Source organism: Ailuropoda melanoleuca, chromosome 12 (genome assembly GCF_002007445.2).
Source record: "Ailuropoda melanoleuca isolate Jingjing chromosome 12, ASM200744v2, whole genome shotgun sequence".
Classification (NCBI taxonomy): Eukaryota; Metazoa; Chordata; class Mammalia; order Carnivora; family Ursidae; genus Ailuropoda; species Ailuropoda melanoleuca.
Window position 1 is genome coordinate 27,463,520 of NC_048229.1, and position 13,856 is coordinate 27,477,375.

General features: G+C 48.4%; 1 long non-coding RNA gene across 1 annotated transcript; it reads right to left on the reverse strand.

Annotated features, from left to right (window-relative positions):
• Window positions 1-5,459: 5,459 nt before the first annotated feature.
• LOC105241459 lies at window positions 5,460-13,748 on the reverse strand. The gene is made up of 3 exons (XR_004619251.1): window positions 13,074-13,748; window positions 10,023-10,099; window positions 5,460-6,283 (listed from the first exon to the last, which is right to left on the reverse strand). It is a non-coding gene; the product is annotated as an uncharacterized LOC105241459 (long non-coding RNA).
• Window positions 13,749-13,856: the final 108 nt, after the last annotated feature.

Below are 13,856 nucleotides of genomic sequence, written 5' to 3' on the forward strand. Positions count from 1 at the left end.
GGGGGGGGGGGGGGGGGGGGCACCTCCTTGGCCTCTAGGGACATAATCCCGAATTTGGTGGCCACTATCCTCCGGAGCTCAGAGGCTTTTGTTTTCGATTTTATTTTATTATTTTTTAAATTTTTTATCTTATTTTTTTAAATTTATTTTTTAATTTAAAATTTAAAAAAATATTTTATATATTTTTATTTTTATTTTTATCTTTATTTATTTTATTTTATGATTTTTTTTGCCCTGATTGACTGCTGGGCAATTCCACTGAAGATAACATCCTGCATGGGGTGCCTGGCCGGCTCAGTAGGAAGAGCATACCTCTCTTCTCACGGTGGTGAGCTGCAGCCCCATGTTGGGTGTAGAGATGACTTAAATAAATAAACTTAAAAATATGTATAACGTTGTTTGATTTTCAGCGACCAGTAACTATGTGACTCGCCCCTCACTGCGCTCAGCTGTGGAGGCTGACGCCCACCTGCCCTGCGTTGCGCCCATCAACTCTCGAGTGTGTGCAGGTGTGTGGGGCCAGCACTGGTCCGAGCAAGTTTTCACACTAACTTTGGCCAGAATTGCTCCTAAAACGAGCTGGATGGAAGAGTTAATCCTGCGGAGATCATATCTCCGCTGGGCAATAAAACCAGGGCACTTTTTGTTGGAGGCCCGAATCTAGAGCACGCTACGCGTTGGATAAGGCGGCTTGATGCTGTTGAAAAGGCCTGGACTATGCATTTATAGAATCAACTAGTTTTTTTCCTGTCTGTTGGGCTCCACTGATACGGACCTTTTTTTTTTGTTGCTAAACCACTTTGAGGGATTTCGAGTGTTGGCCCTCTCTTATTATAAATCACAGTATCACAGACCCCCGTTCACAGCTTCCCCGACACTGGGCCACAAACACACGCTTACCTGCATGTCCTCACCCAGCTAGGAAGGGCCGTATCAGCAATCCTGTCCTCCGAGCACCCCAGCAACAAACACACCGTCCTTCCAAGGCTTCTCATCACATCCCCGTGTGATGCGGGTTATCTGTTCGTTTTAAACAAGCCTAATTCCAAATTTTAGAAGAGATTTTATGTATTTATTTGAGAGACAGAGAGAGCGCTCACGTGCAGGAGACTGGGGGAGGGGCAAAGGGAGAGGGAGAAACAGACCCCTTGCTGAGGGGGCTTAGTCCCAGGACCCCAGGATCATGACCTGAGTGGAAGGCAGACATTTAACCAACTGAGCCACCCAGGCACCCCAAGGCTAATTCATACTTTTAAGGCTTAGAGCATGATCTTTTCTGAAATGTGAAATCATAGTGTCCATATGAATTTAAAAAGGAAACGTGTCAAAGATATTATTTAATTAGTGAAGGAACCAGTAAGATGTCATCAGTGCTGAGTGTTTTTTTTTAATTATTATTTATTTATTCGACAGAGATAGAGACAGCCAGCGAGAGAGGGAACACAAGCAGGGGGAGTGGGAGAGGAAGAAGCAGGCTCATAGCGGAGGAGCCTGATGTGGGGCTCGATCCCATAACGCCGGGATCACGCCCTGAGCCGAAGGCAGATGCTTAACCGCTGTGCCACCCAGGCGCCCCCTGAGTGTTTTCTTAAATCTCATATATATGCACATGTGTGTGTGTGAACACATATCCTGGATTTCTTATTTATTTTATTACTATTATTATTTTTGGTGCGAAAAAAGTGGTTTTATTAAAACACGGGGACACGACCCATGAGCAGAAGGAGCTGCCTTCCCAGATGCCACCCCAGCGCCTCCGCCCAGCGCCCTCGCCGAGGCAGACGTGGAAATAGTCTGTAATGAACAAAGTCCATCATGAGCTTGCATGTGGTGAATGTAAGATACGACGAATATCTAACGGGTGAAGACGCGGGGCCAAGCCAGAGAGCGGGACTCAAGTGCAGGGGGCTGTGTCCCCAGCTGCAAACCCACCCACCAGATGCCACTCCCGCAGCTGGGCTCCCCTGCTGGAGCCCTTCCACGTGTCCTCAGCCAGCTGTCCTACGGCGGCATCCGCAGCACCGGCCTGCACCTGCCCTCATCGGGGCTCCTCGTGGGCTTTCTCCTCCCGCATCCCGGTGGCCTCCCCGGGCTACAGGAGCTGCCCCACCACGTCCGCGAACCCCACGCAGACCTCCACAGCGGGGCTGCTTTCTCCAATACCACACGGTCGTCCCCCCGCCCCGTGAGCCCCTCCGTCTGCTGCCTTGGCAACAAGCTGGTGCAGGGATTTGCCGATGGGGGGAAGAAGGTTTTCCTCTAAGAACTTCAGGGCATAAGCTTTGCAGATGACTGCTTGCTACTTGCTTTTTTTTTTTTTTTTTTTTCTCCAACGAAGGCAATTTTTCCCCCACTTAAACAGGGAGGAAAAAAATCGCTAGTTTAAGAGCTGTCTGTGGTTACAATTGTGCATTCCAGGAGAATGGAAGATGGGGGGAAAAAAGGCTTTTTTGCTCCGGAAACCATAACCTTCTGGCATAATGCTGGAGGCTGTTGGTCACCCTGCCTCTCCAGGTCCTACTTTAGCAAAAGAACACTTTTGATTTTATCTGGGCGCCTGATGGCCTCTTAGAGACATTTGCCACCCTGCCTTGCAGCTGCCTTGGTCATGTGACGGTTTTGGAGGATTGGGGTAGAAGGGGGATGATCTGTGTAATGTATGTATGGACTGTGGTTTCCTAAGAAAATTGCTTGCTCTCCATTTTTTTCCTTCCATCCTCCTGCTGCATGGGGTCTGGGGAGAGCCGCCTGGCTGCCTTAGGCCGGGGTGTGGAGGCATCCAGCAGCCTGGTCTGCGATGAGCCTGGAACAGAGCCACCTGCTGGCCTTGAACCAGCACTCACTTCTCTTGTGGGAGAAAGACAGGCCTGTCCTAGCTCACTGCGTGGATTCTGGGATTCTGCGTGACATCAGCTTGGCAAGCTTTTCCCTATTCATCCGGCTCCAAAAGTGGATTCCCAGAGCAGAGCCGGGAGGGGGGAGTCCGGATAAAGGGACAGAATGGAGAGGCTGTTCCCAAGACCACAGCTGTTTGGGAATCCTAGAGCTGCTGGGAGGGATCCATCCTCCCCTCCCGGAGCGTGATCCCAGCTCAGACCTCCCTCCAGTTCACCTGGAGCAAACCTGACTTAGCTGGCCGATGCGTGGGCTCCTGCTGGTCATAGACTAACTGGGTGAGGACAGTAGAGAATTCCACACCATGCTAACTTCTGCCAAGTGTCCTCCTGCTGCATTCGGGGAGAGAGCTTGTAACGGAGAGGCATGACCTGGTTGGAGGTATTAGGGACAGGAGAGACTGTCTTTGAGTGCCTCCCACTACTGAGTTTTAAGATAAACAGCAAGTGGCCTGCTCTGCCTGGATGGTCAGGGAAGAAACAGTGGGATCCTGGAGGGCTGGGCTCCGGAACACTGCCCCCGAGCCCTGTGGGGAAGGGACTTGCCGGGCTGGGCACTTCCTCCAGGGTCTGCGGTCAGAGGCGGTGAGGACACAGCTACGCAGGAAGTTTCACAACCCTTGTGCGCAGGCCCAGCGAAGGTGTGTCTGTGACCGCCGGCCGGAGAGGCCTGGGCAGTGGGAGCAGGGACTGGTGAACTCGGCAGCTTGGGGTGCTAAACGGTGGTCTGCAGGTGACTTCACTTCTTCGGGCCCCAGTGGAGCCCAAATTGGAGGAGTCGCCTGGTAGGTCAGTAAGTGTCCTTCCAGCGGATAAGGGGCATAAAAGCTGGACCTTGGAGCCAGACAAATGGGAGTTTGGGAGTCATGTCCAAACAGGCACACTGTTTGGGGCTCCCCCCGGGCCTTGGTTTCCCCATCTGTAGGCTGAGGATGATTTCCACCTATGGCCAGCTGCCTCTGAGCTGGTGATGCTGGTGGTGATGACAGCCGTGGTGAGTGCCCCAAGGGGCAACACTCGATGTCCTCTCTATGTGACAGCAACGGTGAAGGTTAACCTCCACCGTGGCCTCTCACAGGGCAGCCTCTGGTCTCACCCAGCGCCACTTATGGATTGGTGTTTTGTCCCATCTCTTGTAAAAGCAAATCCAGCTTACGTTGGGGCGTAACGTGGACCCTGCTGCTGATGGGAGTGGAGGCAGAGAGAGCTTTCAACGTTCACCATAGAGCAAAGCAATCAAAGTCCCCGTGAGTCACCCCATAAACCTACCGACAGTTCCCTCCAGGCACCTGACACCTGTTTCTTTCCCTCTGGCTTTCCCAGCCTGGCTGCTTCTTTTTTTTTTTTTTTTTTTTTAGTTTTTTAAATTTTTTATTTTTTTTTAATTTATTTATTCGACAGAGATAGACAGCCAGCAAGAGAGGGAACACAAGCAGGGGGAGTGGGAGAGGAAGAAGCAGGCCCACAGCAGAGGAGCCTGGTGTGGGGCTCGATCCCACAACGCCGGGATCACGCCCTGAGCTGAAGGCAGACGCTTAACCGCTGTGCCACCCAGGCGCCCCCCCAGCCTGGCTTCTAAAACTCCTTTTCACCCTGGGTGGTTTAGTGCTGTCTGCGAACACGCACGCCTCACACCTCAACATGTGTGCAGGTCTTGCGCCTAAGTGACTTTTCAGAATGTTCCCTCGACAGAAACAGGTCTCTTCGAGAACGGGGACAAGGGAATTCTGTTGCTAGAAAAAATAAGATTTCTCTGTGCCTTTACAGTATTAACATAAGAATGTGCTTCTTAGCAGAAATACTTGGGGAGTTTTTTGAAAACATGTATCTGATGGCCTCACATCCCACCCCCCAGACCCCCCAACAAAGATGCTGACTCAGGAGGGCTAAGAAGGGGCCCATGTAATATACATATTATGTTCCTATATTTATAAATTATAATTTATATATCATTATAATTTCATATATAAATACAAAATATTTACACTGTATATGTATATTTGAAAACTTTATATATGTGTATACACACACACATATATATACACATATATAGTATATATAATTTTTAAAAATTTCCCTGGGGGCACCTGGGGGGCTCTTGATTTCAGTTAAGGTCATTATCTCAGGATCCTGGGATTGAACCCCGCCTCGGGCTCCCCACTGAGCTCGGATGAGATTCTCTCTCTCTCTCTCCCCCTCCCCCCTGCTCTCTCTCTCTCTCTCTCTCTCTCAAATTAAAAAAAAACTTTTCCCTGGGTGTCATGATGTTCAGCTCTAGCTGAGAACCAAGAGGAGGAAGAGAACACCAGCTTTGAACGGGTTTAGACTTGGATCTGCCTTTTACTCTATTGGTCATGTGACACTGATCAAGTCTTTTCTATGGATTTATTTTCTCACACATACAAGGGGTCAACAATAGTCCCCACTTAAGGGCCGTAGTGCAGATTCCGCACGATGATATAGTCATGTGCTCTGTGCCCCGCACACATTCATTCATTCATCCACTCATTTCTGCATTCATCTATTTATAGAACTCTTTTATTCAAGCACTGAGAGCATCTCCTGTGTGCAGGGTGCTGGGAACAGGGTGGTGAATGTGGGCAGACGCCACTCTGCTCTCAGGCTGGAGACGGTGAGTCTGCGTCACACCTAAGCCCGTGGCCAGCCTCGCCCGCTGCCTGCTGGCTCCCCTACGAGTCAGTCACAGCAAAAACGAACACCTGACTTCTACAGACGACCTGTCATGTAATTCATTAGATCTTCACACTGATACTATGAAGGAGGTGATGTTATTATGCTCATTTTTTCAGGGAGGAAACTGAAACTTGCAGAAGGGAGTGGTTTGCCCCAGGTCCCAGGGCTAGCACAGGTTAGAGCCAAAATTCACACTGGGTCTGTCTGACTCCAGGACCGTGGTCTTTCCACTGCATCACACCACCGCAGGCTTGAACTTTCGTGACAAGAATTTTAGAGTCTGTCATCACGACCACCTTGACGCTAGATTCAGGAACTGGGGACTGGGTCAGTCTTAGTCTGGAAACATGGTAGGAGCAAATGGACCAGGTGGCAGGGCATAGCAAGCATTCTTTTACCTGTTGAACTTACACCAGGTGCCAGGTGCCGGGTTCTGGCCAATGAAATGCAAGTCAAAGTGGGCTGGTTTCTGAGCAGGCATTTGCTCTTCCTGATAAAATGATAGCACCCTTTCCCCGTTGACATCTGCCCTGATCATGGCTGGGATGCTGGAAGCTGTGGCGGACATCTTAGGATGAGGCGTCAAGCATGATGATGAAGGCAGATGCCAGGGATGGAGCGGAATACACAATGGAGAGAGCCGGGGTCCCTGAGAGTGCTGGTGAGCCGCTGAGCAGCTGGACTTCAGCTTTGTCCTATGGGAAAAAGAAAACCTACTTACTTAAATCACAGTGGAATCGACAGGTAAATACCAAAACTAAGTTGTAGAAATCATCAAAATTCATGTTGCACCCAATCAAACAATCATGAAATACGTTATTTTTGTCACATTTAGAAGCAGCCCTATCTGGACAGTGGGTGATATTCTTAACCTTAATGTTAGCTTCCTTGACCCTGATGATCTAAGAAACTTCTCTTGAACCTCTGCCAATTACATGGCTCTCTAGCAAAGTGTCTACAAACGGTGGAAGGATTATAATGTTCTAGGGCTTCCTTTGCCTACTGGGGATATTATTTCGCCCATGCATTCTGAGTCCCCAAAAACGAGACTCAAGGGAAATCCACTCACACAAGACATTCCAGAGAATGGCAGACTTTACTGAAGATTTCGTGGAGGGACAGAGGAGAGATTTATAACACTGAAATGACAGAGATATTTTAAAAATTAATTTAAAAAAATGACAGGGGCGCCTGGGTGGCACAGCGGTTAAGCGTCTGCCTTCGGCTCAGGGTGTGATCCCGGCGTTATGGGATCGAGCCCCACATCAGGCTCCTCTGCTGTGAGCCTGCTTCTTCCTCTCCCACTCCCCCTGCTTGTGTTCCCTCTCTCGCTGGCTGTCTCTATCTCTGTCAAATAAATAAATAAAATCTTTAAAAAAAATAAAATAAAAAAATGACAGTTTGCAGAACACCCATCACTGTTAAAGGTGTTTATAAGAGGGGGTGGGGGATGGGGTCACCAGGTGACGGGCATTAAGGAAGGCACGTGTGGTGATGAGCACTGGGTGTTGTATGCAACTAATGAATTGTCGAACGCTACGTCAGAAACTAATGATGTACTATATGCTGGCTAACTGAACATAATCAATCAATCAAATAAAAAATAAAGTGTTCTCAAGGGCTCTCGTGGGTACCTCGACTTGTTCTAGCCCCTCCTGTCTTTCATTCCCCTTCTCCCCATCGTATGGACACCTGCTCAGCATCTGGGTCCCACTCTCCTGGTTACAGAAGTGTCCCCCCCTTCTCTCCTCCACCCCCTGCACCACCCCCCTCCACCCCGTGGACCCACCTCCCCCTTACTTTCAGCGGAGCACAGACTTTGGTGCCAGGCTTTGGCTGACCAATCAGAAGCACAGAGGTGGCCATGTGACTAAATCTGGCCAATGAGAGCTGTGGGGAAGGGGCACTCCCCTTCCGGGACTCAGCAGGGGGACCTTACCCGGGGGGTGCTGCTCAGTGCGCTGACCTGGGATGTGGGGTCTTCAGGTGAGGACACAAATGCAGAAGAAAGCAGAGCAAAGAGCTTCCCCGCGGCTAGGTTGTTTACCTAGGTCAGCTGTGCCCCTAGCAAGGACCGTCCCTGGACTTTACTTTTTCTCACACAGTTTTCTTACTGAGTTACAAGTCACATGCCATACATTCACCCTGTTAAGGTATACAGTTCAGTGTGGATTTTTGGGGTGGGGGTGGTATATTTGCAGAGTTGTGGCACCGTCACCAGTGTCTAATTCCAGAACATTTCCATTCCCAGAGAGAGACCCCAAATCCATTAGCGGTCACTCCTCCTTCCTCCCCTCCCCCCACAAACAGGAATCTATTTTCTGTCTCCAAAGATCTGTCTGTTCTGGATGTTCCTGTAGGTGGAATCACACCACACATGGCCTTTTGTGCCTGACTTCTTCCACTCAGCATGTGTTTCAAGGTTCATCCGTGTTGTAGCATGCATCACAACTTTGTTCATTCTTAGGGTTGAATAATATTCCATTGCGGGGATATCCCGCAGTTTCTTCATCTGTTCATCCATTGAGGGACATTTGAATTGTTTCCATGTTTTGGCTGCTATGAATAATGTTGCTATGAACATTCACATGTAAGTTTTTGTGTGGACATGTGTGTTTTTTTTTTTAAGTAAGCTCCACACCCAACATGGGGCTCAAACTCATGACCCCAAGATCAAGAGTCACACGCTCTTCCAGCTGAGCCAGCCAGGCGCCCCACTCCTTCTAACTCTTAGTGCTTATCTTTCTAGTCCAAGCTGCTCATCAAGCTTCTCCTTTGGGCACCTGGGGGCTCAGTCAGTTGGGCGTCTGCCTTCAGCTCAGGTCATGATCCCAGACTCCTGGGATTGAGCCCTGAGTGGGGCTCCCTGCTCGGCGGGGAGCCTGCTTCTCCCTCTGCCTGATGCTCCCCCTGCTTGTGCTCTCTCTTTCTCTAAAAATAAATGAAATCTTAAAAAAAAAAAAAAAAGATTCTCCTTAACATAAATCCTGTGCCAGTCATTACAATAGTAAAAATTTCTCAACATCTTTATGTTTCTTTCCACTTACTAACACACTGGAATGTTTTACAGTAAAGACCTAGCATTTTTGTAATCAGAAAAACCACATTTTCTCGGTGAGAAAGAAGTCTCAGGAAGCATGTTCAGTGTTTCCTGAATTGCCTGTCATAAAACAGTTGTCTTGCCTTGTCTTTAAACTCTGAGGCCCTTGAAGTCGGGGCCTGGGATGAATTCAGCCCTGTGTAGAAATAGTGCTGGGCTACCCAAGTGCCCAGAAATTGCCCATCTTCTTCCTTCCCTTGAGAAAGCAGGGCCTTTTTGAAGGGGATGTACGGAACAGTTACCAATTCAGCTTTCCTCGGCCTTCCCCTCTGCATTCTTAGAAATCTTTTTCCTCCTGCGACAGCGGTGGGGAGGAAGGTGTCAGATGGTGAGTCATTCAGAGAAGCTCTGCTCTAACCCATAAAGGGTCCAAATTAGCAGCATCTTTCCCTCTCCCCCTGCCTTAGAATGTTGCTGCTTACCCCCACATCCCTCAAACGTATCCACTGCCCCCATTCAGGCCCCTGAACCAGGGCTCCAGCCTCCTCCTCCTTTTTTTTTTTTTTAAGTAGGCTCTACACTAATATGGGGCTCGAACTCATGACCCTGAGATCAAGAGTCACGTGCTCTATGGATGGAGCCAGACAGGAGCCTCAGACTCCAAACTGCCTCCTTCGTTCATCCTCCACAATGGCCCTGAAGGATTTTCCCTAACATGGATCCCACTCCATCCCTCCCCTGCTCAAAACCACCCCATGCCCCACAATGGAACATTATTCAGCCAGAGAAAGGAACGAGTACCGATTTGTGTTACCACATCGATGAACTTTGAAACATTATACTAAGTGCAAAGAGCTCGATGTAGGAGAAGGTCACATATTACATGATTTCATATATATGAAATATCCAGAAGAGAAGAATTCATAGAGAGGGAAAGTAGATGGGTGGTTACCGGGGTCTGGGGGAGGGGGACAGGAGAAGCGACTTGCTTAATAGGTCTGGGGTTTCCTTTTGGGATGAAAAATGTTCTAGAAACAGACAGTGGTGATGGCTGCACAAGACTGCCAACGTATTTAATGTCTGAATTGTACATTTTAAAACAGTGCAAATGGCCAATGTTATGTAGTATGTATTTTACCTCAATTAAAAAAAAGAATACTCCATAGCTCCCCATTGCCTCCGGAATAAAGTCCAAGCTTCATTCAAGGTATTTCTGACCTGTCTTTGTATTATCTCACTTACCTCGTCTGATATTTGCCTGCCCTCCTTCCACATACCAGACCCATCTGATGGCTCAGCCTGTTCCCACCTTCCTCCTGCAACAGTCCAGTCCCTAGGCCTGAAAAGGTGTGCTTCCCCTCCATGGCTGAATGTGCCCATCCTTCGAGACTCACCTCATACACCGTGTCCCGAGCAAGGCTTCCTGAACTCTCCTCCCTGTATCTTTTCCCTTCACAGCATTTTTCACGATCTGAAATACAAATGCTTATGTATTTATTTGTCTGTTGTCTCTATTCATTAGAAAGTCCCATAAAGGCAGAGAATTTGCTCATCTTTCATGGCTTGTCTCTGGCACCTTGAACAGCCCCACACCGTTGGGTGCTTAATGATTTTTTAACCAACGTCACCCACAAAGTATCTGGGGCACCTTTGGCATCTAAAACTCTCAACTCCATGGTTTTGCAGAATCCAAAGTGAACCCATATTTTTTTCTCATTTACATAAATTCTTTTTATTTATTTCCTCACATTTGTTCTATACCAAGTCCTTCTGCAGACATTTTTACAGAGTAAGTTTAATCTTGACAGAAGTCTGGCTCCTTGCCAATGTGGACTGGGTCCAGCAGTGCTGACATCAACTAAGATCTTGTTAGAAACGCAGAATCTAGGGGTGCCTGGGTAGCTCGGTCAGTTAAGCATCTGATCTTGATTTTGGCTCAGGTCATGATCTCAGGGTTGTGAGACTGAGCCCCACATCTGGCTCTGCCCCGAGTAGCTTGGAGTCTGCCTGAGATTCCCTCCCTCCTTCTCCTTCTGCCCCTCCCACCCACCACCATGCACACTCATGCTCTCTGTCTCTAGCTCTATAAAGAAAAAAAAATAGATGGGCGCCTGGGTGGCTCAGTCAGTTAAGCATCTGCCTTCAGCTCAGATCATGATCCCAGGGTCCTGGGATCCAGCCCTGCTACTTGGGGCTCCCTGCTCCACCAGGAGCCTGCTTCTCCCTCTGCCTCTGCCTCTCCTCCCTTCTCCTGCTCTCCCTCTCTCTCTCAAATAAATAAAATCTTAAAAAAGAAAAAGAGAAAAGAAAGAAGAAAAAAAGAAAGAAGGAAAGAAAGAAAGAAAAGAAAGAAAGAAAGAAAGAAATGCAAGTCTCAGACCCACTAAATCAGAATCCTTATTATTTCTTTTTTAAGATTTTATTTATTTATTCGACAGAGATAGAGACAGCCAGCGAGAGAGGGAACACAAGCAGGGGGAGTGGGAGAGGAAGAAGCAGGCTCATAGCGGAGGAGCCTGATGTGGGGCTCGATCCCATAATGCTGGGATCACGCCCTGAGCCGAAGGCAGATGCTTAACCGCTGTGCCACCCAGGCGCCCCCAGAATCCTTATTTTAATAAGATCCCCAGGGGATTCATGTACAATTAAAGTTTGAGAAGCACTGGGCTCCTGATTTTGCAATGGTACCCAGGAATGATCACTAATCCCAATCCCACTCCTTAAATATCCTTCAAAGTAATATTCTTTGTGTATTCTGAGTCCAGAAATCATTACTGGCTCTCACAACCCCTCCCCTCCCCTTTGAGTGTGTCTGTCCCGTCCCTGCCTTGAGTAGCAATGCAGTTGGACGGGCAGACTCGTGGAGGCCACAGTAGTTAGTGAAAGTAGGAAAATAGAAGTAGGTCACATTTGAGGGTCAGAGCCCAATACCTCACCTCTGAGATTCCCATTTTACATAAGTTATGTAAGGACTTGTCCTGCGTCCTATTTCTTCATTCCTTTGCTGAGCCTTCAGAGGTGTGGAGTGAAGGTAAGGTGACTCTTCCAGGGGCACACCACTAGTGAGGTGGTGGGGTACAGGGTGGGGGAGAGAGACACCTGGGGGATCTCCACGTTGCACTGCTGTGCCCAGAAAGTCAGCAGGAACTCCCCCAAACGCCTTCTTCACGTTGGCTCGCACAGAAACACTCATGGACCCCCTGCTACCTATGGGAGCCGCTCACTTTTATGAGTCCTGATGGGAAAACATTCTAATTCCCTGTCTCCTGTTTTGGGTCAATCATTTTAAATCCTAATCAATTCAGACCAATAATAATAATACAAAAATTCCTTCACAACTTTCCACCAGAGTTCCCTGCCCCCATCAAGCATTCCACAATTTGCATATGCAAGTGAGGACGGTATTATCATCTCACAGAAGCCCCTCCCACTTTCTCTCTCCCCCTACCCCCATTTTTCTCTGCATTCTTTTCTCATGCAGGATGATCTAGCCTGCCCTGTTCATAGGCTGGACATAGGTTTAAGGTCTCATTTTCATTCCAAGTAGTTTAACAAAATACAAATATTTTTTTTTCTCCAAATATTGTGCCCTCCCTTAAGTAATGTCTCCATCTTGGGTCACACAAAATGTTATATGTGTATGTGAGTCATTCATTATATAGCTCAGCAACTGTAACGGGTACCGGTCTAGTTGCTGGGAAGAAAATGGCAATCAGAACTGCTGGGGCTAAATTGTACCCCCTTCCCAGGGCAACCGATATCTTAACTCCTAACACTGTTCATTGGTTTTACCTGTTTTGGAATTCCATACAGCTGTAATGATATAGAACACACTTTTTAATATCTGGCTTCTCTTGCTTAACATTATGCCCACAGGATTAATCCATATTATTTCTTGTAGTTATGGTGTGTTTCTCCTTATTGTTTATTTTTTTTTAAATGCTTTTTTTTTTTTAAGATTTTATTTATTTATTTGACAGAGATAGAGACAGCCAGCGAGAGAGGGAACACAAGCAGGGAGTGGGAGAGGAAGAAGCAGGCTCATGGCGGAGGAGCCTGATGTGGGGCTCAATCCCAGAACGCCGGGATCACGCCCTGAGCCGAAGGCAGATGCTTAACCGCTGTGCCACCCAGGCGCCCCTCTCCTTATTGTTTAAAGCATTGAGATTAGGGTTCCTAGGTTCAGCCCAAGGCATCCTAAGTGAAGCAATGCTGCTCTGACTGCCCTCCCGAAATCATTAACTCCCCATGCCAGTCAGTCTCGGCTGAGGTATGCTGCAGTGAGGCATGAGTCCTTCATCTTCGTGACTTACAGCAACACTGTTTCCCTAGCAGTTCACTGTGGGCCTGCTAGCCCCGGCTACGTCTGTAGTCTTTTCATTCCTGGGAGTCTGTATCAGTTTCTTATGCTGCTGTAACAAATCCCCACCACACATATTGACTACCTGATGGTTTTGAAGGTCGGAAGCTTGAAAGGGGGCTAACATCATCGGGGTGTCAGCAGGCTGTTCCTTTGAAGGCTCCAGGTGAGAATCCATTTCCTTGCCGTTTCCAGCCAGTCATCAATCCCATCACTCCTTCCTCGGCTCTCATCTCTCTTGCCTCTGACTCTGGTTCTCCTTGTGATGACACCAAGCCCACCTGGACAGTCCACGCCGATGTCCCCATCTCAAGAGCCTTACATTTAATCACATCTGCGAAGTCTCTTTTGCTATGGAAGGTAGCCTTTCGGAGGTTCGGGGATTGGGACACACATCTTTGGGGGACCGTTATCCTGTCCAACACAAAGTGGTAGGTATAACAGTCTTGTGGCCAAGAAAAGAGAAAAGAGCAGGCCCCTGCAAGTAAGGTTCTTAATACTTCGACCAGAAGGGAGATTTGCCCACATTTGCCCACATTTCACGTCCTGCTGGCTCAGGGTCCACCTCCCTTTGCAGGTTGCCGGTCCAAGGCCATTACCAACAGAGAAGATCCCATGAGAAGGGGCAGTACCTAGTTCCATAATCATCCAAAGGACCACAGGCACCCCAGCGCCAAGAGAAACAGCAGGAAGGATTAAGGAAGGAGTGCGGCTCTTGGCCAAGGGAGCCGGGAAGAGGGAGCAGAAGTGAAAGTCTTTCTCATGGTGGAATGGCTCCTGGGATTTCCTAACCTGACCAACTTCCTCTTCCTCGAAGGGAACACCCACGGGTGCGTCGTGGGGCAGGGCAGGCGTCACCTGCCGCGGG